Source organism: Podarcis muralis, chromosome 1 (assembly GCF_964188315.1).
Source record: "Podarcis muralis chromosome 1, rPodMur119.hap1.1, whole genome shotgun sequence".
In the NCBI taxonomy this organism is placed as follows: Eukaryota; Metazoa; Chordata; class Lepidosauria; order Squamata; family Lacertidae; genus Podarcis; species Podarcis muralis.
Window position 1 is genome coordinate 26,939,961 of NC_135655.1, and position 9,755 is coordinate 26,949,715.

Consider the following 9,755-nt stretch of genomic DNA (forward strand, 5'->3'; position numbering starts at 1 on the left):
TTAGTTGCTGGAAATCACAAGTGTGGAGAGTGCTGCTTCACTCAGGTCCTGCACTTGTGCTTCCCCGAAGCATTTTGTTTGGCCACTGTGAGAACAACATGCTGGACTCCATGGGTCTTTGGCCTGACCCATCAGTACTCTTATAACATTCTTAGGTGAAAGGGAAGACAACAGCTTGCCTATTGCTTCCATTCTGCCAGGCACTGTCAGGCTTCAGGGAAACTGACCCCCCTCCCGCATAGCAGGCTGCCAGTAATGAAACGACAAGAAGCTATTTATTCAATATTCACAGAGAGAGACAAAGAAATGCCATCTCTTGGATAATGGTGTTGCTCTGAGTAAAGCCCCACCCCTTCCATCTCTCCTATTGTACGTCATTCCTACATTGGCTGATCTGTGCCGTCTGCCTCAGAGCTTTCCGTTCTCCTGCTTTCAATGCCCTCCGGGTCCTGGAAGAGGGGGGATCTGGAATGCTTTCTAAAGATACTGAGTCTGTCAGCTGTCTCTGCCCTGGTGGTGCTTCTTCTTCTTCCTGCTCCTCTCCCAATATTTCCCAGTTTCTCCCCTCTGCAGCCTCTGAACTGGGACCTACTGCAAACCACTGTTGTAAATGTACACTGTCTCCCTCTTCTCTGGGAATTGCAGGAGGAGGGGGGGCGGTCTCCACCATTCCTCCTCAGTCCAGTTCCTGACAGGCACCTAAAGGGGAGAAGCGAGTTGGGTTCAGAAGATGGGTGTGCGTATTTCCTCTAAAAGCCCATTTCCACGATACTGAGGATTCTTTTAGCTGCAGGGAGGGGCTGCACCTTTATAGTTCAAAAGACTGCAGAGGAAGAAATTAACCTCAGAGGATGAACTTCCGCTGAGCCCCCATTCCTCTATTTACTCATAAAACTTTCATGGGTCCCTCCTCGTTTGGCTTTATTGGATCTTAAACAGCAACTTAATCTAAATAAGTCTCCTCCATAAACTTATAATCTGCTCTCTCCTTGCATCACAAAACACCTTCCGGGAGCCAAGACAATAGAAAACATTGCTGATTAAATTCTACCATGCTGGTAATAACAGTCCACTTACGCGAGGGATGGAAGGAGTCACACATCGGTGGTCCTAAGGTTCATCTCTCGCAGGTTTCAGCTGAAATTCAGGTACCGCATAACAGGTGGGATGTCGATTCTCTTAATTTAAATTAGCTTTGGAAAAAGATGGCATGAGCTACAATATCTCCCATATGCCCCAGGCAATATGTGAGGCAGGGATTTCCGTCCTTTCTTTCTGGTTACTTTCTATTTTTAAACCAGTGGAGTGGAAAGTAAATTGCTTGCCAATAACTCTTTGCTGTCACCAAAGCAGTTGTTTCGGAGGTGAGCATTTGCAAATTGTTTCCTAAATTACCATAAAATAAATAAGGCAGAGGGTAGAAATACGTTTGAATAAGGGGTGTGATTGTTCCCCCACCCCTTGTTATCTTAGTGGGAGAGAACCAAGTAACTCTTCAGCAGCTATAGCTCCTTCTCACAGGTTTGTTGACTTTTGCATATGCTTGCCGAACCCTCCCCCAAAAGTAGCTGAATGAGAAGCACTCTCAGGTGCTTTGCAAGAAGACGCCTTTGCACAATCAGTTTAATGCTACAAAAGAGCACCGACCATAGGATGAAACTGGCAGGGACTGTTCAATCACTCCCAGTGCAGAGAGTGAGAACACATTGATGAATTAGCTGCTATGTTGCATGTTTGCACAAGTAATTCTTATTCTAGGCCTGCCTCATTTGGACCAGACAGCACACCCAGTTATGGGTGGACAAACCAGTCTATTACTCCCCCCACCCCATTCTTAAGGAACTTCCAGAATGTAACTGTTTTCAGGTTGCACAATAGTAGTTTATTGTAATGTCTTGTGCAACAAACCTGCCTCTTCAAAAGATTGGACTTGTTGAAGTAAGGAAAGCAGTGGAGTAGTGTGGGTTGTCAGCACCCGGGGCAAGGCAAGTAATTTGTGCCCCCTAACCCGTGGGTTTGTGCCCCCTAACCCATGGGTTTGTGCCCCCTAACCCTAACCCCCAGATGTTGCGCCCGGTGCGGCCGGCCCCCCCTGCACCCCCCACGCTACGCCACTGAAGGAAAGCGATGGGAATATGAATATGGAAGTGGAGGTTACCATTTGCTTTGATGCAACATCATCTAACCTCTACACAAACAAATCAGAGGTTGCTGGAAACAGCTCAAAGGTCAGCCAGCCACATATCTGCATCCATTTTTGACTGATTAAAAAATAATAACCATGAACACCAGCATTTTAGTGTGCATTTTTCCTAATATACACATTTTTGAATGCAATTTTGCCTAATATACTGCAGTTTTATACTATTTCACTATTTATTTTGCTTTTCTATACATATTTCTCCCTAATATACACATTTTGGGGGGTTGGAAAACTGCACTACAAAATTCAACAAAGTACATAGTTGCACATAAAGGGCACGCTAGGTAGGTTCCCATTAAAATGAGAACTAAACTGAATTCCCCCCCCCCCATCCCAGTGCAGTAATGTGTAGAAAACTAAGTATGATAACATTTTCAATGTTAGAAACTGCATGAAGGGTTCTGAAAATGTAAACAGCAGATTTTGTCCCTCCACCCACAATCTGGAACAACTTTAACCCTTTGCCTTCAGAACTGGAATGGCTCCCCCAAGCCTGCTATTTGCACTGGAAAGGAACTCCCATTCGTAACAATGGAAAGCAGTTTTTTTGGTGGGGAGGGGGATAACACAATAGCTGATTACATGAATGGTTAGTTTGGCCCTCAGGGTTTCAAGTCTATTAGGAATAAAGAGGGTGATTGAATCCATAGGTACACTTAGTTTCTCCACTAGTGGAACCCAATTTTCACCTTCATTTTCAACAGTTGCTTTTCAACACATCTATGTTAAACCATTTTTGCCAATATTTCATCTGAAGGCAGCCAGTTTTCAGTGATATTATTTATTTTCAAAGTGTAAGAACCTGAATATAAGTGCCCATTTGAAGACTGTTTTTATGAAACTGAAAGAAGAGCACCATGGTGGTGGTGGTGGTGAATCAATGTAAAAAAGGACAAATTCTACACATTGCTAGAAGAAACGTTTCCTTTCATATATTCTTTTTCATCAGTTTGGAATCTGGAATACAAAACATCCATATTTCAGTAACACGTCATTCACTCACAAGATTGCTTGCTACTGGAATGGGTGAAAATCACCTGATAAGCGTTTAGAATAGGAGTTTTAAATTCTTTATGCCCAGAAGAGAAGGCACATTTGACATTATTTTAAGAGATCTGCAATGTTATCTTTCACTTGCTATTTGGGGTGGTGTGCAGCTACAAAGAGCTCACGGTAAAACTTCGCCTCCAATCTCATAATAATTTCCTCCTAGTCAGAATTATTGCACAGGCACTCGGTTTATTGCTTACAAGCAAACATTAGTGCGTTATGAAACCAGCTTATTGGCTCAAAACCTACATAAATAAGGCAAAACTGCTGCTTTTATGGCGAGAAGGGTGTTATTATGTGTCAATCATACAACTGATGGCTCTGCGTGCTCACAAGCAATAAAAAGCTAGCGCCACTGTGCCACTAGGCTATTTCTCACATACTGTCGTCGCCTGATTGTTAGGGTTTAAGGGTGGGAGAGTTGAGAATGAAGGGATGTCACTTGGCATGAGTGGGAGGGACAGTGTGCCTGAGTTCTAATTGTATGAGAGACCCCTTCATTCATTCATTCATCCATTCATCCATCCGCTCGTCTCGTGAATGGGGTCTCCACATATAGGAGTTGCAGTTCTAGATGTGCAGGCTTCCTGACTTCAGCCATCCACACTCCTCTCGTGGATATCAGAAGTAGGGCTGGAAAAACCATATGACATTGGTATTGGAACCACCAATGAAACCCCTCTGAAATAAAGGGCATGCATGCCCTGATGGTCTCTTCAAGTCAATGGGCCTTTTCATGGCTTCAAAGCAGAGCAAAAAACTGGGGTGCTATTTTAACAAGAGCCCTTATCTTCATCAGGCACCATTTTAAAATGTCATAAAATGGGATCACAACAAAATAATAAAAATCTCTGCACTCTCACTCCCACCCCCTCACCTCCAAATATCTGTCACTGGTCAAATCTGTAATAATAACAGGAGCAAAAAGCTTCTTGTCAGGGCGGTGAAAGAACTGCCTAGTTCTCAGTAGGCATCTCTGCAATGAAGCAGCTATAGACATGCTCAGAAATTAAGGGGTGATCCTGGTTTGGTTTGCTAGGGCTATGAAGCCAATGTATAGCCTCCTCACCTCCCCAGTCTGCTCACAAGAGCTTGAAGTCTTTGACCTCCTTAAAGTAAGCAGCCTAATTAAGCCACATGGGTTGCATAAACATACCTTTTGCTTAAAACAGGATGGCAAATCCTAAATCACAAAATCTGGAGGAAAACACAAACAGCATCTAAAGCTGCAACCTCACCATTGTTGTAATTCACTGTACTGGTCCATGACGGTGACATCAGTGTTGGGAAAGTGGATCAGCAGCAGCACCCCACCATGTTGGCCACTCCTGTGGTATCCTCCTGGTTGTCTCAGTTGGGGGTGCAGTGGTTCAGGGCCTACTTGGATGGTCATTTTCAGAGGATGATGCTTGGGGAGCGCTCTTTGGCTCTGTAGAGCCTTCATTGTGGGCTTTCTCAGAGTTCAATTTTATCCCCCGTGCTGTTTAACATCTATATGAAACCACTGAGTGGGTTTATCTGGAGTTTTGTAGTATGTTCTCAGCAATATGCTGATGATACACACCTCTTCTTCTCCTTTACATCTGCAGGTGTGGCAGCGGATATGCTGGACTATTGTCTTGCCTCAGTAATGGATTGGATGAGAGACAATAATCTAAAATTCAATTCAGATAAGACTGAGGCACTGTTATTGGGTGGTTCCCTAGACTAGATGAATGGGAGCTTGCCCGCACTTTATGGGATCACACTCCCTCTGCATAAGCAGGTATGTAGCTCCGGGGTCCTTCTGGATCCATTACTGTCACTTGAAGCTTAGGTGGTCTTGGTGGCACAGAGTACCTTCCATCAGATTCAGCTGGTGGCCCAGCTGCTCCTCTATCTGGACAGGATTAGCCTAACTTGTATTGTCTATGCTCTGGTAACCTGTAGGTTACACTATATGTGATGCTGTCTTTGAAGAACGTTCAAAAACTTTAGCTAGTGTAGGTTTCAGCCGCCAGGTTGCTCACTGGCTGCCAATTAGTCCCAGGGCTAATTCAAAGTGTTGGTTTTAACCTGTTGTTTAGTCATTTAGTTGTGTCCGACTCTTCATGACCCTATGGACCAGAGCATAAGCACTCTTGTTTTCCACTGCCTCCCACAGTTTGGTCAAACTCATGTCGGTAGCTTCGAGACCACTGTCCAACCATCTCGTCCTCTGTTGTCCCCTTCTCCTTGTGCCCTGAATCTTTCCCAACATCAGGGTCTTTTCCAGGGAGTCTTCTCTTCTCATGAGGTGGCCAAAGTATTGGAGTCTCAGCTTCAGGATCTGTCCTTCCAGGGTTGATTTCCTTAAGAACGGATAGGTTTGAACTTCTTGCAGTTTTAACCTATAAAGCCTTAAATGGCTCAGGACTGCAATACATCAAGGACCCCTCTCTCCCAAATGAACCAGCCTGGATCCTTTGATCATCATCTGAAGTCCTTCTTCATGTGCCTCCTCCGTGAGAGGCCTGTAGGGTGGTAATGCAAGAACGGGCCTTTTCTGCACTGGCTCCCTGTTTATGGAATGATCTCCTCAGGGAGGGTCACCTGATACCTTTGTTACATATCTTTAGCTGCCATGCAAAATATTCCTCTTCTCCGAAACCTTTGGCTAATTAAACAATAAACAAACAAACAAACAAACAAACAAACCTCAGAGCAGGATTAAAACAGCGAACCAGGAAATAGCCAGAATCTCTGTAGTTTGGTTGAGTATCTCAATAGAAGTTTCCTTTTCCTCCATCCATCATAAAAAGGTAAAGGTACCCCTGCCCATACGGGCCAGTCTTGACAGACTCTAGGGTTGTGCGCCCATCTCACTCAAGAGGCCGGGGGCCAGCGCTGTCCGGAGACACTACTGGGTCACGTGGCCAGCGTGACATCGCTGCTCTGGCGAGCCAGAGCCGCACACGGAAACGCCGTTTACCTTCCTGCTAGTAAGCGGTCCCTATTTATCTACTTGCACCCGGGGGTGCTTTCGAACTGCTAGGTTGGCAGGCGCTGGGACCGAGCAACGGGAGCGCACCCCGCCGCGGGGATTCGAACCGCCGACCTTTCGATCGGCAAGCCCTAGGCACTGAGGCTTTTACCCACAGCGCCACCCGCGTCCCAGTTCCATCCATCATATTCAAAGTTAAAAGTCGAGTCAATCAACATTTCAGCTCAGTTATATACATACCTCAGCATGATCGTGGCATTACCAAACTGACAGGGGTGATGCAGCTCAGCAAACCTTCTGGAGGAGACTGGCCTTCGTTTTCAGCTTAACATCCATTTTAAAACATGTAAATGAAAGAAAAGCTGGCACATTTCTCATGTCAGGGTTTCCAAGGAAGGAGCAGGGCCACCGAATATGCAAATACAGGCTTGGATTTTAAATTACCTTTTGTCACCTACCGCAAAGAGTGAATAAAATCTTGTAATTATATTGTATTGATAGGCACACTCGAATGGGAAGAGTTATTTTCAAAAGGTTAATTATTTACATAACCCCGTTCTCTCCAGCTCATCTTACCCTAACTCTTCCTGTGCAAAGAATATAGCTTTATCTTTTGTTTGTTTTTATTATTTTTTTCAAATGCAAGAAGATCATGTCTTCCCCCAAGGCTTGATATGAGTGCAAATAAGTCCAAACCAAGTATCTCACACTAGATGTGCCTATAGCAGCCTGTTTTCATTAATGTTTTTTTTTAAAAAAATAAATCTACTTTTTAACTTGATGCTTCTATTTATTTATTTATTTTTTATAAAAACTAAGAATCTGGTATGTTTCTTTTGCTGTAATCCAAGAATGATTCAAGCATGTAAGTGTTAGAAGAAGAAAAAAACTGCTCTTTTCCCCTTATGGGGCACCCAAGAGCCCATATAGAGTCCTCTTTTTAGGTTCTCTATTGGTAGGAGAAGAATATGAGAGGCCAACCAGAGAATATTGAGAAGGAAGGCAGCTAGTAAGCCTGATATTTATTAAAGCTGTTGGAACAGGGTGCTCCCCACCCCTGTTGCCTAAAAATATACAGTGGCGGCAGCAAATGAAATTCCCTGAGAACAGTTTAGAAATGGGGGGCCACTGCTGAAAAGACCCCTTCTTGTGCAACCACACTTCAAATCTCCTTCAGATATGGAATACAGAGACCAGCCATGTGCATTTAAATAATGTGAATCTCCCCTAAAATACACATTTTAGTGTGCATTGGCCACTACAAAATTCATTTCTTGTGCAGTTTTTTAGCCTAAAAATGCATCATAAAATTTGGAGAAGGGTGCAGTTCAGATCTGTGCATTAACCTGGAAGCTGAGAGTCAGAGGTGGCCCATCCTGTTTTGCTGCCTGAGGCAAAATGTTCAGGTGCCACCTCCTCCAGCAGCAGCCTCCTTAAGTGCCAAAGCCATGTTTACTAGGGTCATGCTGTTGCAGCAATGGTTTTCAACAGTGGAACCCCTCACCACAAGAGGGGTGGCAGTGGGTGCCAGGTTCCAGTGAGATCTCTCTGGAACCTAGAAGCCAATGCTGCAGCTGGTTCTCCTCACTTTTTTGGTGAGTGGGGCACCTCCACATTGGGGTTCTGCTGCTTGAGACAGCTGCTTCAGTCTGCCTCATGGGCAGCCCAGCCCTGGTGAGGTTTGGATTGGGTCACTCTGAAATGTGGTCTGAACAAAATTCTCTTCCCAAGTATACTTTGGTTTCTCTCCTCAAACTCCTTCAGGCCCTCTGCACTTGTAAAAAAATACAGCTCCTTCTTATTGATTTCCCACAGTCAACACAGAGACAAATTGTGTGATTCCTAATAATATATACACTGAGGAAACTTGGGTAATAAAAGTGTTTATTATGTGGCAGCATGAGGAATGAATGTAAACGGATCTCAATTCAATCATAACTTTATTCCCGATTGAACAGCTACGGTAAATCCAGAGATGAAATGAAAGATTAATTCACTGAGATTGCAGTTTGGCAGCCACAGGTTACTGCCAATTTGCTATTCTTGCAAGGGTGTTTGCTTTTTATGCACGCGAGCGCACGCACATGCATACTTGCACTGCACTCGGGTAAATGGCTGTGTTTCCAGCCATATTACAACACAGCTTGGTTAGGACATCCTGATTGTTTCTTCCCTATAGGAAGAGCTGTAGTTCAGCAGTAGAGCAATCTGTCTTGCACGCAGAAGGTCACAGGTTCTACCCTTTGTATGTAAGGTAGGGCAGGAAGAGACTCCTGTCTAAAATCCTACAGAGCTGCTGCCAGTCATTGTAGATAATATTCAGCTACATGGACCCATAGTCAGACTCACAGAATCATAGAGTTAGAAAGAACCCTGAGGTTCATCTAGTCCAACCCCCTGCAATGCAGGAATATTCGGATGTCCCATACGGGGATCAAACCTGCAATCTTGGCATTCTCAGCACCATGGCTCTAACCAACTGACCTATCCAGTATAAGGCAGCTTCCTAAATTCCTTTCTGGCACCCTCATGCAGAAGTGGAGTTTGTGCAGTTATTGCATGTTTTACTTATTTATTATTGAGGTATATATTCCACCTCTCCAAAAAGAAAAAGACATATCCGGCTTGAGGCAGAAAACAAATAGGAATATCTACACTTCTTATTTTGTTGTTGTTTAGACGTTTAGTCATGTCCAACTCTTCGTGGCCCCATGGACAACCACTCCTGTCTTCCACTGCCTCCCGCAGTTTGGTCAAACTCATGTTGGTAGCTTTGAGAACACTGTCCAACCATCTCGTCCTCTGTCGTCCCCTTCTCCTTGTGCCCTCCATTTTCCCAACAACAGGGTCTTTTCCAGGGAGTCTTCTCTTCTCATGAGGTGGCCAAAGTACTGGAGCCTCAGCTTCACGATCTGTCCTTCCAGTGAGCACTCACGGCTAATTTCCTTAAGAATGGATAGGTTTGATCTTCTTGCAGTCCATGGGACTCTCAAGAGTCTCCTCCAGCACCATAATTCAAAAGCATCAATTCTTCAGCAATCAGCCTTCTTTATGGTCCAGCTCTCACTTCCATACATCACTACTGGGAAAACCGTAGCTTTAGCTATACGGACCTTTGTTGGCAAGGTGATGTCTCTGCTTTTTAAGATGCTGTCTAGGTTTGTCATTGCTTTTCTCCCAAGAAGCAGGTGTCTTTTAATTTCGTGACTGCTGTCACCATCTTCAGTGATTATGGAGCCCAAGAAAGTAAAATCTCTCACTGCCTCCATTTCTTCCCCTTCTATTTGCCAGGAGGTGATGGGACCAGTGCTCATGATCTTAGCAAAATAATATACAGAATAAACTCATAGAGTTGTAGAGACAGAGGAAAAGATTCAGGAAAATAAATACTCTCCATGCCAGCTGGAAAAGAAAAGTATTGGCTACCTGCACAACAGTGAGGAGTGATGATGGTCAGGTGTTTTATTTGTCAGAATCAGAAAAGGGATTAAGAGCAAAGTAACTGGCAGTTTAGCTTTTTAACTGTTCAGGAGATCCACC

General features: G+C 44.3%; 1 long non-coding RNA gene across 1 annotated transcript; it reads right to left on the bottom strand.

Annotated features, from left to right (window-relative positions):
• Positions 1-256: 256 nt before the first annotated feature.
• LOC144327024 (uncharacterized) lies at positions 257-1,658 on the bottom strand. Its single transcript, XR_013392001.1, has 2 exons — positions 1,078-1,658; positions 257-699 (listed from the first exon to the last, which is right to left on the bottom strand). It is a non-coding gene; the product is annotated as an uncharacterized LOC144327024 (long non-coding RNA).
• Between the last annotated feature and the right edge of the window lie 8,097 nt (positions 1,659-9,755).